Here is a 16,570-nt window from a genome sequence, read left to right as displayed (position 1 = left end):
TCTGTGAACAGGATTCTGTCCAACCAGGTTCCCCTCCACCCTCACTACTTACTACCTTTCTTGTAGGATCACAAGCCACTGTGCTCCGGGCACCACATGGTACCTTGATAAAGACGGAAAAAGACCTCCCTCCTCAGGAGGGTTGGGTGGCCTCTGACCAGGTGACAGGGTGAGGTGAGGTGAGCAAGGGACTTAGGTCCCAGGTTGCATTTGTCTTTTGGGACTTTAGGTTGTTTCCTGTCATCTAAAGAGACCTAGAATAGGGCCCACAGTTGAGTAATCTTACACAGCATGCTCAGATGCCGTCCTACTCCCTAGTGGATGGGCATGTTTCTTAACTATCTTGAGGAGACCAGGGCTGCCTAGTTGTCAGGACTCCTGGGGTGGAGGTGGCCCTAAGTCTCCAAACCTTGCCAGAGGGAGTGTAGATGTGAATTAAATAACAAGGAGTGAAGTCCTCTGTCTCCTGACCCTGGGCTTCTGTGTTCATTAGAGGCTCAAAGGGTAAGATTTAACACACACACACACACACACACACACACACACACACACACACCGCCATTCTCTCACAATCTTGTGAAGGTTAATTTTAGTGGCAATCATAGACAGAGGAGAGCCTGCCAGCAGGACCTTCCTTCCCAGCTGGGACCCAGGATTTGGCTTTGGATTTTCCAAGACTCCAAAAATGGGGTGGAGGGATAGGGGAGGGGCAGTGGCTATGGGGCTATAGCAGGCACACCAGCCCACACACCCAGAGTCCATGGGGAACAGCAACAAGAACTTTGGCACTGAGGAGGATCTGTCTGCTCATCTCTAGACTTGGAGAAAAACCCCCAACCCCTTCTTTTAGCACCAGAACATCTTACCCTCCCTCAGGAGACCCAGTCCCAGGGCTTTTCCCACAACTGTCCCCATCTCCCCGCAACTCCGGTTCATTCCAAAGAGGGCTGAGCCCCTACTCCCACCAGGCAAGCCCAGCACCTAGTGCAGGGAGACCTTGGCAACTCGGGTGGGAGGCTCCTTGCCCTAGGGTTATGATTCTTGCTTTTTGAGTGTGAGAGATCCCAGGTATAAGTTCCAGTCTGAGCCCAAGTTGTGGGTCCCTGTTTACCCTTACTTTTAGATGGGGGACAATCACAAATCCCAAGTCGCAGCTGACAGTGAACAAGGCAAAGTCTGTGTGGCTCTCTGGCCTAGTGATGTGCTCTCCAGTAGGGTATAGCCTGGAGCCACATGTAGCTCTTGAGGCCTTCAAATATGGCTGGTCTGATTGAGATATGCTGCTATAAGAGTAAAATACACGTGGGATTTTAAAGACTTGGTACAGAAATAGCAAGACTTCTTTCTTGGAATATTTTGGATATATTGGATTAAGTAAAATATATTATCACAATTTTACCTGTTTCTTTTTACTTTTTAAGAAAATATGTGACTAGAAAACTTTAAATGGCAGATGCGGCTCATGTTTGGTGGCTGCAATAAAGGACTGAGCTGGGCCAGAGACATGACACTCATTGTTGGGGACAGAGGTCCTGGGATCAAATGCTGCCCCAGCCCATAACTGTAAAGACATTCCCTTCTGCTTTAGATGCTGCAGCAGGGGCGTTTCACTCCTCCCACCCTGGGGCCCTGGATGAGAGAGGGTTAGTCATCTGGGCCTCACTTTCACCATCTGTTAAATAGGGATGGTAGCAGCTCATACCACAAACATTTATGAGTTCTGTTTGGAAACCCCCCCAAAAAATGCTTAACACAGTGCTGTGGAACTTAGTAGGTGCTCATGAGTGTTTAGTAAAATTTCTGCCCAGTTGGGGCGGTGAATGGCCTGGGTCAGTTGTGCTGGGGACACCCAGGGAAGCCTGTTTCTTTCTTTTCTAACCTTTGCCAATGTAAAGAAACACCGGTCCCTGGTCACCGGAGTCCTACAAGGCCCAGCTTTTGGGGGTAGCTGACAATCTTTGGCCAGGTTTTCTTTACTCTCTATTGTTCTTTCCATTTTCTCTGTCTTGTCCCGTTTCTTTTTTTATTTGTATTTTTCTGTTTTGGCAGCACAAACGTTCTGTACCCCAGGTGGGACCCCTAATCCTTGGTTCAGGAGGCCGGTGCCTCCTCGGTTAGGCCACCGGGCCCACCGACCGGCTCGAGCTTCCTTCCTCGGACCCCGCACCCCCTTCCACAGTGGCTGCGCCCGGAGCTGGTGGGTACCCCAGAGTGTCCCGCGGCGCCCACGATGCCAAAGGAGCCGGGCGTTCACGGCGACCCCCCTTCCAGCATCTTGCTGTGCTGCTTCCTCTGCTTAGGGCCCAGCACGGGCGTGGAGCACCAGCACCCCGCCGGGCCTCGGCGGACCCGCGCCCCAACCCGGCGGCGCCGCACCTGGTCCCGCGACTTATGCCCTCGGGGCTGGGACCCAGGACCAGGCCACAGAAGAGACAGGCGGCCGCACTCCTCGGATTCCCGGGGCCGGGGCTGCGCTCTCAGCCACACCCCCCGCCCCCCCAAACCGTTTCAGTTCAACCGAGCGCGCAGCGCCAAGGCCTGTCCGACGTGGGCACACGGGTTGAAAGCCCCTGGGCTGGGGATCTGGTTCCCGCTTTGGGTGGGAGAGGTCCCCGGTTCAGATCCCGAATGAGCCCCTCTTTCCCCTTCGGAGTCCTCAGCGGAAGATGGGAGAACCACCGGGCGGAGGCTCCTGCCGGCACAGCCAGGCTGGGGGCTTGGTGACGACAGCATCCCTTGAACTTGGGATCCTGCCAACCAACCTACCAACCAACCTACCTACCTACCAACCAACCAACCTACCAACCAACCTACCTACCTACCAACCAACCAACCAAGCGAGGTTAGAGGAGGGACTTTGGGAAACAGGAGGTTATTTATGAGTAAAGAAAAGTGCTCGGCGGGCTGCTCTAGGAGAAGAGATCTCATCGCCACTCAAGTCCTGGGTCAGGTTTTACCGACTCTTCGCTCACGTTGCGTTTTAGTTGGGGGCTCAGGCCTCCGCGGATGGGACTTCAGTGCCCCCCTCTCCCCGCACACACACACCTAGGCCACGGCGCCTTCCTAGATGAGGGATTAGCTCCAGGGACCCGAGGGCCGGTGGGAATCGGCTCCGTACCCGCAGGCCGGAGGGGGGACCCGCCTCCCCGCGCAGGTGAGCGGGGAGCGCAGCGCGGACGCGCCCAGGCGCCGGGTCTCGGCGGCCTGAGTCCCCCCCAGGAGCCGCCCTCTCCGGGCGCCCGGCCGCGGCGGGCACCCGAGCCCAGGACCATTGCCGGCCCCGGAACCAAACGGCTCTCGACGTCAGCGCCCAGCCTGCGGGGCGGGGACCCCCGTGGGAAGCTCACTCTCTGGGCGTTGACCTCGTCTGGGTGGGAGCGGAGCGGAGCCGCGGGAGCAGGAGCGGGGGAAGGGCAGGGGCGGTGCCGGCTGTTTCCTCCACGCCCTCCGCAGGCGTTAGGTCAGCGCCCACTGGGTGCCACACCGCGGGGGTGCGGCGTTTTTCAAAGTGGTCAGGGCTCCAGGACCTCCACGCGCCGTCGCGCGGCTCTTGAGTGTCCACCTGCCCCACCCGACCGGTAAGTCCTCGCGCGCGGGCGTTGGCCCCAGCGGGTCCCCAGCGGGTCCCCAGCGCGTCCCCTGCGTGCTCCCGGCAGCCAGGGGCGCCTGGAGGAAACCGCAGGCGGCGCGGCGGCTCACGGACCCCCTGGCCTGAGCGACTGGGTTGTCCCAGCGCAGCGGAGGCGGCGGCCGAGGACCGCGGGCGACGCCGGACCGGGGGGCGGGGGCGCTGGGGCTGCTCCCCTCAGGTGGGCTCTGGGAGCGCCGGGCTGCCTTCCAGGCGGGTCTGAAGTCGGAGTCCCCTCCCCGTGCAGATCCACCACCTCTGTGGGTCCCGCCCCGGAGGCCACATCGGCCACACAGAGCCATCGGGTGCAGCTCGTTGGTCTTGGGGTGTGATCGTCGTTTGGGTGCGAGAGATCCTGGCGAGCCCTTAACACTCCAGATGTGGATCAGAGATCTCGGCTTGGCCTTGAGATTTCAGCACAGGTTCCCAAAGCTTAGCTCCGTAGGAAATAATTTATAAAAGGCTAAGTGCCTCTCACTACGGCTTAAAAAAAAGAAAAATTTCCAAAGCGCCAACCCCTGTGTCCCGACAAGCTGACTTTGTGGGTCCGCGTTAGATGTTCCCCCGTGTACACCAGGAACGCATTCTTCCCTAGTGGGGCGCTGGACGCCTTTTAAACGCCCGAGTTCAAGAGCCAGGGCTCTGCGAGAGGGACTGGGAGCTCGGGAAGAGGCGTCGGGTACGGGCTGCTAGCTTTTGCAGCGGGCGTCCCTCGGCTGCCTCTGACCAGCCGGTCACCCCTCCGCTAGGCGGGGCCTCCTGATGCGCCCCTTTCCCCCTGCCTGAGGGGGGAACGAGTCCCAGGAGCGCCAGCGCCCGGTATCTGGTTCCTGAGCCCCAGCACCCGCTGGGAGCCAGGTCCCCTCTGCCCTATTCTGGGGCTCCGACTATGAGCGGGTGGGGGACCCCAGACATGAAAACCTGGTCCTGCTAGTATGGGATAGTTAGAAAATCCAAGCATTTGAAGAACGGTAGTGGGTGTGTTGTTGGTCCAAGGCCACATGATCCCATGTGGTTACAGCCCCACTCTGTGCCCCACCAGGAAATAAGGTCAGTGGATTCACCAGAGGACATGCTTTGTCAAAATACCTTGAACCCGTGACTGAGTTTAACAAACTGTGTTCAAGAGCTCTACAGGGGCGGACATTTGTTCGGCAGAACCCTGAGCAAGGATGGCTCCGGGTGCCACATTCTTACAAAACGTTGGGAAGGCACCTTTCCTCCCAGTACCTGGGGGTGAGAGGAAAGTGGGACTCAGGGGAGGTGCATTAACCCCTCCAGCCTTTCCTGCTTGTCCAGTGTGTGGGTCCAGGGAAAGTCCTCCTGTGAAGTCGCAAGTGCTTGCCTGCTGATGCCTTCAGCATGTGATGAAAAGAAGAATGCCAAGGGGTGCCAAGAGCATCTACCTCCCCCAGGATCTGGGGGCCTGGTTACACTGAAGATGAGTGGGGTGGTGGAGAGGACCAGACTGTTGGACAAATATTATTTGGCAGGGTCTTTCTTTGGTTTGGGATGGTGAGTTTGAGAGTGTGCCATGAACCAAGGGTCATGAATAACCCAATTCTGTGCATGTGAGGGCCAATTGGGGGGGAAAAAAGAGAAGATTTAGTTTAAACTGACGTATGACTGGTAAGTCCTTGAGCCTCTTCCTGGTAGAAATAAACAATTTCCTGTGGTGAAATGTACTTTTATTCTAGATCTCACAGAATTTCCCCCACAAAGAAGTTTGTTAGGAAAATGGGCAACTCACAAAAAACAACAAGCAAACAAGGCACTATAAGTAACAACCAATGAAGAACAGGCAACAGGAATAAAATTGCAAAGATTTCAGATGCCAGGATTACCAGACAGACTATAATACAACCATCCTTATTATAAAAACACAAGAGACAATAATAAAAGCATCTTTGAGGATAGGAACTATGTAAAATAAAAATAAACTAAGTCTTCTAAAAATAAAAATACACAACAGTCAAAACTCAATAAATATATTAACAATTAAAAAGTAGAGAGAAATAGTAAACTAAAATGAGCCAAAATAATACAAAAATAATGAAAAAACAAAATATCCCAATATGATTGCATATTAAACAACACATATCTAAAATTTCCATGGGTTAAGAAAGATTGCAATGGGATTTAGAAAACACTTGGAAAATGATGATGAAAACATTATACACCAAAACCTGTAGGATGTAGCTAAAGCAGTAGAGGGAAATTGATAGCCTTAAAATGTGCACAATAAACAAGAAATGTTGAAAGCTAATGACAGGAAGTTAGAAAAAGAACAGCAAAAATAAATACAAAGAAGTTAGAAGGAAAAAATAATGACATGAAATTAATGAAGTAGAAAACAAGCATATGATAGAGATTAGTGACAAATCCTGAAGACAGATCTTGGAAAAAGCTAATGTTATTGATAAACTGCAAAAGCTGATTAAGAAATAATGAAAGAAGATACACTTAACCCATATCAGGGATAAGAATGACTTTACAGCCCTAGCCCGTTTAGCTCAGTGGTTAGAGCATCAACACGTGGACTGAAGGGTCCCAGGTTCAATTCCTGCCAAGGGCACATACCTTGGTTGGTTCAGGCTCCGTCCTTGGCCCAGGTTGGGGTGCATGCAGGAGACAACCAATTGGTGTGTCTCTTTCACATTGATGTTTCTATCTCCCTGCCTTCCACTCTCTCTGAAAAGCAATGGAAAAAATATCCTCCGATGAGGATTTAAAAAAAAAAAAGACTTTACAGTCGTTGCGTAAAGAAGGTATTACAAGCATATTCTAAACAACTCTTAGAAACTTTAGAAAAAAGTTTAGAAAACTTTTTGAAATACCAAACATGCCCTAAGGGAATCAAAACGGAATAAAAATGTAAATGATCCTAAAACCAATAATGAAAGTTAATTGATAGTCAAATATCATTCTCCAAGGGAAATTCTTGACCTAGATGGCTTCAGTGGAGTGTGCTACCAAACATTCAAAACAGAAAATTTTGATGGGGGAAAGGATGGGGGACTAGGTGAAAACGGTGAAAGGTGTAAGAAGTACAATTAGCAGTTAAAAAATAGTCACAGGGATGTAAAGCACAGCATAGGGAATCTAATCAACAATATTGTAATAACTATGTATGGTGCCAGGTGCGTACTAGACTTATCAGGGGATAATTTCTTAAATTATATGTTTAACCACTGTGCTGTACACCTGAAACTAATATAAAATAATATTAAATGTCAAGTGTAATTGAAAATAAATAAGTAAAACTTAAAAAAACCAACAAAGGAAGATAAAAAAAAAATAAAAAAATTTTGATCTCACACAAACCCTTACATAGAATAAGAGAAGAGGGGACCTCCCAATATATTTTACCAGGCTAGTTTATCAAACTAAGCAAGAACAGCATGAAAAATAATTTTAAAAGCACATAATCAGCCAGGCTGGTGTTGCTCAGTGGTTGAGGGTCGACCTATGATCCAGGAGATGACAGTTTGATTCCCGGTCAGGGCACATGCGGCAGTTTCCGGCTTGATCCCTAGTAGGGGCATGCAGGAGGCAGCCGATCAATGACTCATCATTGATGTTTCTATCTCTCTCTCTCCCTTCCTCTCTCTGAAATGAATAAAACATATTTTTTAAAAAAGCATGTAATCATGCTCATGAAAATAGATGTAACATTTTAAACAAAATATTAACAAAATAAATCTTATAACATATAAGAGAATATTATACCATATCCAATTGAGTTTATTCTGGGGAATATAAGGCTGTTTTGACTTTAGAAAATCTATTAATGTAGTCAGTAAATTCAAGGGAAAGTATTTGATGTAATCCAACTTTCATGATTTTAAAATTTCTTAGTAAACTAGAAAAAGGGGGCAATATTCATAACTTTGCAAAATTATCTACAAAATTCTACAGCAAACTTTATACTTGGTGAAACTTTGAAGACACTCTCTTTGAGGTTGGAAACACAGCAAGGATGCTGACACTTTTTTTTCCTGTGTTTTTTTTCCCCAAATTTATTTTTTTTAATTTTAATTTTTAAATTTATCTCTATTGTTGAGAGTATTACAGGTGACCCATTCTTCCCCTCAATTGAACTCCTCCACTTTGCTCCCACCCCCTCCCCAGACCTTCACCCTGTTATTGACTGTGTCCATGAGTTATGCATATATGCATATAACTTCTTTGGTTAATCTCTTCCCACCCTCCAACCCCCTTCCCTCTTTCCTCTGAAATATGAGCGTCTGTTGCATGGCTCAATGTCTCTGGATCTATTTAGTTCATCAGATTCTTTTGTTCATTAGCTTCTTCTTAAAGAAGGCCCTTCAACCTTTCCTATAGTGCTGGTCTGGTGGTGATGAACTCCTTTAGCTTTTTCTTATCTGTGAAGCTCTCTATCTGACCTTCAATTCTAAATGATAGCTTTGCTGGGTAGAGCAATCTTAATTGCAGTTCCATGTTTTTCATCACTTTGAATATTTCTTGCCACTCCCTTCTGGCCTGCAAGGTTTCTGTTGAGAAATCAGCTGACAGTCGTATGGGTGCTCCCTTGTAGATAACTAACTGCTTTTCTCTTGTTGCTTTTAAGATTCTCTCTTTGTCTTTAACCTTTGGCATTTTAATTATGATGTGTCTTGCTGTGGGCATCTTTGCATTCCTCTTGTTTGGGACCCTCTGTGCTTCCTGAACTTGTAATTCAATTTCTTTCCCCAGGTAGGGGAAGTTTTCTGTAATTATTTTTTCAAATAGGTTTTCAATTTCTTGGTCTCTTTCTTCCCCTTCTGGCACCCCAATAATATGAATGTTGGGCCTCTGGAAGTTGTCCCAGAGGCTCCTTATACTATCTTCATATGCCTGGATTCTTTTTTCTTTTTGCTCTTCTGGTTGGGTGTTTTTTGTTTCCTCATGTTCCAAATTGCTGATTTGATTCTCTGCTGCTGATTCCATGTAAATTATTCTTCATTTCAGTTCTTGTAGCCTTCATTTTAAATTGGTACTTTATTATGATATCAATTTTCTCAGTTATTTCCCTAATAATATGCTTAAACATCCTTATAAACAAAATTCTGAACTCTGTATCTGTTAGCTTGCTTAGATCTATTTCATTTAGTTCCTCTTCTAGAGATTTCTTCTTTCTTTTGTGACATGTTTCTTTGCCTCCACATTTTGGCTGCTTCCAGGTGTCTGTTTCTATGTATTAGGTAGAGTTGCTATATCTCCCGGAATTTGTAGAGTGGCTTTGTGTAGTAGGTGTCCTGTAGGGTCCAGTGGCTCAGCCTCCCCAGTCACCTGAGCTGGGCCTTCTAGGTGCTCCCCTGTGTGGGCTGTGTGCACTGTCCTGTTGTAGTTGAGCCTTGGTTGCTTTTGGCGTCACTGGGAGGAATTGACCCCCCAGCCAATCAGCTGTGATGACCAGCTGTAACTATAGCCAAAGAGCTGCTGTGCTGGAGACACCCCTATGGATCAGGATTTACTTAAGTGGGGCCTTGGTGTTCACTAAGTGTGCCTCTTGTGGATGTGGTAGGGTCGTAATGCATTGTGGTCGAATCTGACCACCAGGAGCACTGTCTCTGGGGCCTCCCGGGAGGTGCAAAGTCAGCCTCTGCCAGTGCCTTGCCCAGGGCCACCCAGCATGAGCTACACAGCAAACCGTAGTTGGCTGCTACTTGTGCTTGGCTTGGAGGTATCCAGGAGAGGCCAAGCTATGAGCCAATTCAGGCTGCCACTAGAGCCAGGCCTGGGGCCACTTCTCAAGAGGTATGGGGCCCGCTGCTGCTTGTTTGAGAGATTTTAGGAAAGTCCTAAGCATGAGGCTGGAGAGGCCACTTGCACAGAAAAGCCCCTGGAAATGGCCTGGATGAGCTGCAGGTGGGGAGGGCGGGGCCTCCGGGAATCACGGGGCGGGGCCAAAGGTGCGAGTCAGGTGCTGGCGATTCAAATATGGCGCCTGCCTGCCCGCTGTGTGCGGGGAGGACTCGCCAAAGGAGCCGTGGCCTCCGCCAGCCCTTCTGCCTGGGAGGAAGCCGCCCCTCCACCTCTCGCCCGGATCTCAGGCAGGTTAGTTCCTCCCCGTGTCCCAGGTCCTTTCAGGCTGCTGCCCGGCGCTGGGCTCAGAGGGAGCGTCCGAGTGAGTCCGTGCCGGGCCCTTTAGGAGGAGCTGCTGGGGCTCCCACAGCCTCTGTGACCCTCAGGGACAGTCCCCACTGGTTTCACAGCCCAAAGTTGTGGTGACTTCTCTTCCTGGCCCTGGAGCCCTGGGCTGGGGGCCTGCTGTGGGGCTGGGACCCCTCACTCCTCCGGGAAACCCCCACCCCCGAGATTCCCTCCCGGGTTTCAACCTCGGCACCGGGTGTGGGCCCTCAGCCACTTCTCTGCGGTTCAGCCGCGATCCGCCTGCGTCTGCACCCCTCCTCCCGCTCTCGGTGCTGCTTCAGGTCCCTGGTTGTGGGGCTTCTGTTCAGCCAGATCTCAAGAGGTTCTGCATGATGGTGGTTCTGTATTTTAGTTGTAATTTTGATGTGGTTGCGGGAGGCAGCGGGTGCAGCTGTTACCTACGCCGCCATCTTGTTTCTCTCCCCCGACACTCTTTTTATTTCACATTTTATCAGAGAAACTGGGTCAGTTGAATACTGTTAGTGGGAATATCAAATGGCAGACACTTGGGAAAACACTGGCAGTTTCTTGAAAAACTAAATATGTAACTACCTATGAGCCAGCAATTGCACTTAGGGTGTTATCCCAGAAAAATAAAGACTTATGTTCACACACAAAAACTGTACGCAAAGGTTTACAGCTATTATATTTTAACAGTAAAAAAACCCACAAAAAACCTGAAAATAATCCAGATGCCCTTCAAGGAATCAATAATTTAACTGTGGTACTTTTCACCCTGTGTTTTCACTAGCACATCTCCCTTTGTCTCGCTGCTTCTAGCTGCTGGGGCTGCCCCTCCCTGTGCCTGAAGTCAGCTCAGTGGTGGGCACGGCCAGGCCGAGTTTCTCAGCTAGAGGCTACCGGGTGATGAGGGAAGTCTTGGACTGGGAGCACCCCTATTATAGCAAGGAAAACTTTAGCGGTTGACCTGCCCCTGGTGCTCAGGTCCAATTCATTATCTAACCTAGTTCCCACCACCTTCAGGCACTTGGAAAAATTTAGATACGATAGTATATCCCTAGGGACTTTTGGCTAGCCCAGTCTGTAGAGCATGAGACTGTTAATCTCAGGGTTGTGTGTTTGAGACTCAAGTTGGGCAGTTGTTTTTCTTAGTTTGGACCTTGGAGTCCTGAGAAACTCTGCAGGCAGCATTTAGTGAGCATCCCTAGGGGGTGTGGCCTTTCCAAACGTGTCCCAGTGACAGAGGCTCACAAGACACTCAACACTGCCTGCCTGGACAGACAGGGAATTCTTGCTGCCTATTGCCCCACGGCATCCTCAGAGCCCTTGAAGCTGAGAGGAGTGTCTGCAAAATGACCAGTGAGTATTTATTAAAAGCCAGGGTGCACCAGGCACAATTCTTGTACAGTAGGCTAACAGATACAAATGATGCAACCAATTTACTTATTAATTTATCTCATTAAACAAAAACACTTCATACAAATGATTATAAAATGCATTGCAGATAGGAACAGAATATCTTTTATATTATACATCTTACAATACCTAAATAATTACTAATAAACCCAGGCAACCCATATGGTAAACAGAAGTTAGTAAACTACCAGTTATTTCTTTAGTCAGCAAAAGAAAAAAAAGCTATGGTCATGTTGAAATGGGTTTCAACATTCAATACAGACAACCTATTTCAAGAATAATATAGTCTACCTATAATCTTAAAAATTCGGTGTTTTTCATCCTGTATCAAATTACATTATACTTTTGGTTTAAAGATTAGTTTTAGTTTCGAAGTAAGTTTAATTAGTACTTCAGTCCCATGTCACACAGATTCTTGACTTGGGGTGGGTGAGAATCAGTCCAATTAAGCATTAGAGGAACAAAACAAAACATATCTGCTTTGCCCAATATTCTTGCCAATATTCATTTGAGAAGTTAAGATACATAGGTAATTTAAACCAGAACATAACAGTAGAAAGGGGGGAAAAAGACAAAATGCTGGTGTTATTTCTTTGAAGCAAATCTGTCCATTAGAGCTCTTTATTGCCTTTTGGAGAATTATGGCTAATTCTTTAAAAGACGCTATCAGGTTTGTTGGCAGAGATGAAGGGCGGTCTGTCCAGAAACTGTTTTCAAGAGAAGACGCATTGGGACTGTTAGCAACATTTGTATTTTCTAAGTGTCCACATGCAGATTGTAGTAGTTTATAAGTTGAATCTCTGGAAAGTAAGCAGGCAAATATGTACCTGTTTGTGACTGTCGCTATAATCAGGGCATTTGGCACCAGAAGGGCAGTTTTGGTTTTCTTTTTTAGGGTTACAGAGGAAACCGGAATAGAGATCTTTTTCCAAAGACCTGGGAATGAAAACAAATCCAGTTTTCTGATACGAAGAGCTTCCCTCTGTAGAACATTTCTTTCTGTAGAGCACAGATAAAACTTTGCCTCAGTGATTCCTCACTTGGGATATCAAGAAACAACTTGTGAAAGTGCTTATTTGCCTTGTGCTGGCTGAAGATGAAGACTTTCCTTTCAGTCTTAGAGTCATTTTTGCTTTCTGTTTTACAGTCATTCTTATCACTTGCTAAAGAGGCACTGTCAAAACTAGATTTTGACCACAGGGGGATGATTTTCTTCTGGTCTGGGTACTGGGTCTCCTTGGACTGGGTGGGAGACTCGGTTGTTGGTGACCTTCAGACCTTCCTTTTCTCCTCCACACCATTCTCAGCCTCTGAGTGGGCTGAGCCCACTTTGCTCTTTTTCTTCCTGAGCACTTTGGCAGATTTTGTGTCTTCCACATCTGGCTGTAGTTCAGTCATCTGGGGTCCCTCTGGAGGACACCTTCAGCCCTCAGAGCACCTGCCTTCCGGCCTGTTGGTCCCACCCACCCTCTCGGCCTCTGCTACTCTTTGCCAGGGACAGGCCAGCTCTGCGGGCTGCCAACCTGGACACATTTGAGCAGCCATGATTGGTCCAAGGAGGGTGGAGGAGCCTCACAGAAGGAAAGGGGAGGGAGCAAGTCTTTTATTCAAGATTATAACTTTGGGGTTAATGGGTTAAAAATAGGAACCATTTATAAGTTGGTAGAACATGGATGCCAATGAAGAACAGAGAATTCATGAATCTAATGGGTATCACTCTATAGTTGTTCTGAAGGCAAAATCTGGCTTTAAGGCGCCCATACAGCCTTTGATTTTTATGCATTGTAAAGTTTAGTTTCCTGAGTTGATAATACTTAAGAGTTACTAATAAAAACCATATGTCTGGGTCAGGAGTGACAATTGAATAATATATATAATCATCATCCTCTGGAAACCAGAGCATACCTCTAACTAATCTTTCACTTTGGGTTAACTTATAAACAATTATTTCCTTGCCTGACTATGGTGTCTTAATAAATATTATTCACCTACTCCAGTAACTCAGGATAGGAACCTCAGGGCTATAATGAGCCCTCATGTCTCTATCAGACACATGTTATCAGACATCAAGTTCTGTCCATTCAGTCTTCAAAAATAAGCCACCCCCTCCTAAGATCTGGGGAGGAGGGGGAGAATAGTCACAGGATTAGAAAAGACATTGTTTGCACATGATGAAAAACCAACTCGTATTATCTTAAGGAGAAATGGAATCTATTGGTTGACGTAATTGCAAAGTTCAAAGTTCTTCTTGCAAAGCTTCTGTGTTTCAGGCAAGGCTAGATTTAGGGACCCAAATAATGACATTAGGACCTGTATTTATCTTTCTACTTTGTTTGCTTCTGTTTTACTTCATTCTGAAACTGTCTCTCTCCATGTGGTAGGCAAGATGGCCACCAGAGCTTTAAACTCATGTTCTCCCAGATGAGCAATCACAGGCACGTAAGATTTCTCTCTGCCAGTGTTTATTTAGTAACTCAAGGAAAGGCTGTGATCATCCCTTCTTCAAACATATGCCCAATATGAACCAACCATTCTGGATGAAAGATGGGGCTTTTCTAGTCATCCTGGGTCATAAATCCCACCGATTCCATTTGGGAACCCAGTGATGAACGTTATCACCAAGATTAACTGGAGGAGGGGAGTAGTTTCCCAAATATGTCAAAGAATGGAAATGGGAAGGAATACCCTTGAACAATAACAAAATCTAGTTACCATGATCCACTGGAGTTACTCCATCGGCTGAATTGAGCAAAGGATTGAGAAGGAACACTTAAGGCATAAGGGTAAATTAGTAAACTTTTAAAAGTTAAGGTGAACAAAAAAACTTGCAATGAATGACAAACCCAGTACCAATTAGCACCCAGATCTTGGTTTCTAAATACCATTCCCTACTAAAAGAAACTACAGTTCCTTTAGAGAAAGGGCTGGTTGCAGGTTTGAGCAGGAAAAAGACAAGGTGAGTCTAGACATTATTTGTGTGCCAGAAAATGAATTTCACTTTAAAATTTTTAATGGGGCTATTAGGTAATTTTACTTACAGATGTGATGTTCATTGCCTTTAGCATCCCCTCAGGAGACACATTATATCTGGCTGTCCCTCTTTTTAAAATGATATAGTACTATGGATACTTTTCTAAGTCTTGCTAACTTAAAAAACTTTCATTCAGAAACATATGGGCAAGTATTTAAGGAGGGTCCTGGCTTTCTCACCTTCCTCTGTAGTCCAGGGAGCAAGAGAAAAGGAAGCACACACCCAATGTGGGCCTCAAACCCCCAACCCTGAGATTAAGAGTCTCATGCTGTACCAATTTAGCTAGCCAGACACGTGGTATTGTGGTTTATGCTCAGAGAAGAGTGTGTATACACCAGTTAGTATGACAGGGAGAGCGTCACGGACTGTTGGCAGGAGAAGTGCATGGCAGCTGAGCAGGATTTGACCCAGGTTTTCTGATTAGCAAGTGGTCCAGGCACCAGCTCTGGAAAAGTGAAGCAAGCCTGGGGGTTCTCCTGACCATGAAGATTGCCATTCGTCCTGTGTAAGGGTCAGATCAGTGGGACTTCCATGAGAGCAAACCCAGATGGGCTTTGAGCAAACCCACAAGGACCAACCCCCTCCTCCCACTTTTTTGTAAGTTTCCACTTCCCTGGGTGCTTAAGCCCCCCCATCCCCCCTCCCTACTGCCTCCTTTTCCCTTTAATGCCCAGTCACCTCTGCAGAAATTGGAATGGTGCTCAGCCCCTTCCCCTACTGTCAGTAGTTACTGAATAGAATCGGTTTTCACTGCTTTAATTAATGTCCGACTGTGTTTTACTTGCACACCAGCTCCAGTGGAAGTAAATGAATCAAAATCTACTTCTTGGCCTATTTCTGTTTCAACTGAGATAATTGACACAATTTGACAATTTCTCTGGGCCAAGTGAAGGTCTTCAATAATATTAAATTCACTCCCATCTTCTCTTTAAATTTTTGACATTTTGTTCAAAGACTTTTGCATTAATTTTGATTTTTGTCAATCACTGCATTGAAATATTTATGCTGATTACTAAGTTTTTGGAGCCCCCTTAAGATGTGTACTCCTACACCACCCGCCGCCCGCCTGCCCCCCTCCGCACCCCTCCGCACCCCTCCGCACCCCTCCGCACCCCTCCGCACCTTCTCGACTTGAGTCTCCCGCTCAGGGGAGGACCTAGGCTCTGACGAACGACACCACCCTCTAACGGGACCAATCAGAGGCTGCGTCGCCTGGCTCTTCTTGCCCCGCCCCTTGCCAAATCTTTCTTTAATTATCCAATAAAAGCGGACCATCACCCCCTTCTTCCCGCCTGCTCCTGCCCAATTAGATAGGAGGGGGCGGGGCATGCGCTCTGCGCAGTTTCGCTGGGGGGGCGCTGCTGAGACACTCTCCTCTCAGTGAGGACTAAGCCTTTGCTTCTCTGCGTGACCCGAGGACCAGGCGCTGCCTGGGTGATTGTTGCAAATGCATAATCTCAGGTTCCATCCAGACTTCCGGAGTCAGAATCTTCACTTTAACAACATCACCAGGTGATTTCTGTGAAACATTTCAAACATTTCAAACGTTAATGTTTGAAAATCGCTGCTTTAAGCTTCCCAAGATTTCTGGTCTAGGAGGCAATGTTGGTGTGTGTATTTGGTTCTGCAGACGGTGGCCTATGCTGCAAACCTAAAGGAGATGTTGAAGTTTGAGCTTTGTGAGTCGCATTCAGGATCTTTATGACATCGCAGGCATCACTTTCCACTCAATCAAGATGATACAATGAAAGTCATGTGGGATGACTTACAGGTAGAAAACCTACGATGAACATTGGTATCTGAGAAGGTTCAGAGACACTCAGGAATGGAAATTAATGTACCTGAAGAGGCTCTTAGTCAATCTGAGGTTGAAAGACTGATAAGACGTGCATTAGGGATGAATGGATCTATTCATCAACTTGGCATCCTACAAACATTTTTTATTTTACATTTTTTTTCATTATTGTTGACAGTATTACAGATATCCCCCCAATTTTCCTCCCCTACAAACATCATTTCTAACCAAGAAACTCACTTTATAATAAAAAGGATGTCGCCCTCAGTGATCTTAGCCTTGTGTAATCCTTCCCCACTTTGACGTGGGCTGACTTTGTGTCTTAATCCATTGGGCTGCAATAACAAAATACCATAGACTGGGTAGATTATAAACAACAGAAATTAATTTTTTTACAGTTCTGGAGGGTGCAAAGTCCAAGATCAAGATGCTGGCACATTTTGTGTCTGGTGAGAGCTCACTTCCTGGTTAATAGGTGGTGGTCTTTTCAGTGAAACCTCACATGGCAGAAGGGACAAGGGAGCTTTCTCAGGCCTCTTGTACTAATCCCACTGGTGATGGCTCTGCCCTCATGACCCAATCA

The 16,570-nt window shown here is 47.2% G+C and overlaps 1 pseudogene; it reads right to left on the bottom strand.

Annotated features, from left to right (window-relative positions):
- LOC107535827 (GRAM domain-containing protein 2B pseudogene) overlaps positions 1-12,559 on the bottom strand; it is a 29,962-nt pseudogene extending 17,403 nt beyond the window's left edge.
- Between the last annotated feature and the right edge of the window lie 4,011 nt (positions 12,560-16,570).

This window comes from Miniopterus natalensis, chromosome 3 (assembly GCF_054644295.1).
Source record: "Miniopterus natalensis isolate mMinNat1 chromosome 3, mMinNat1.hap1, whole genome shotgun sequence".
Classification (NCBI taxonomy): domain Eukaryota; kingdom Metazoa; phylum Chordata; class Mammalia; order Chiroptera; family Miniopteridae; genus Miniopterus; species Miniopterus natalensis.
Note: the sequence above shows the minus strand (reverse complement) of the source record. Positions and strands in the feature narration are given on the sequence as shown.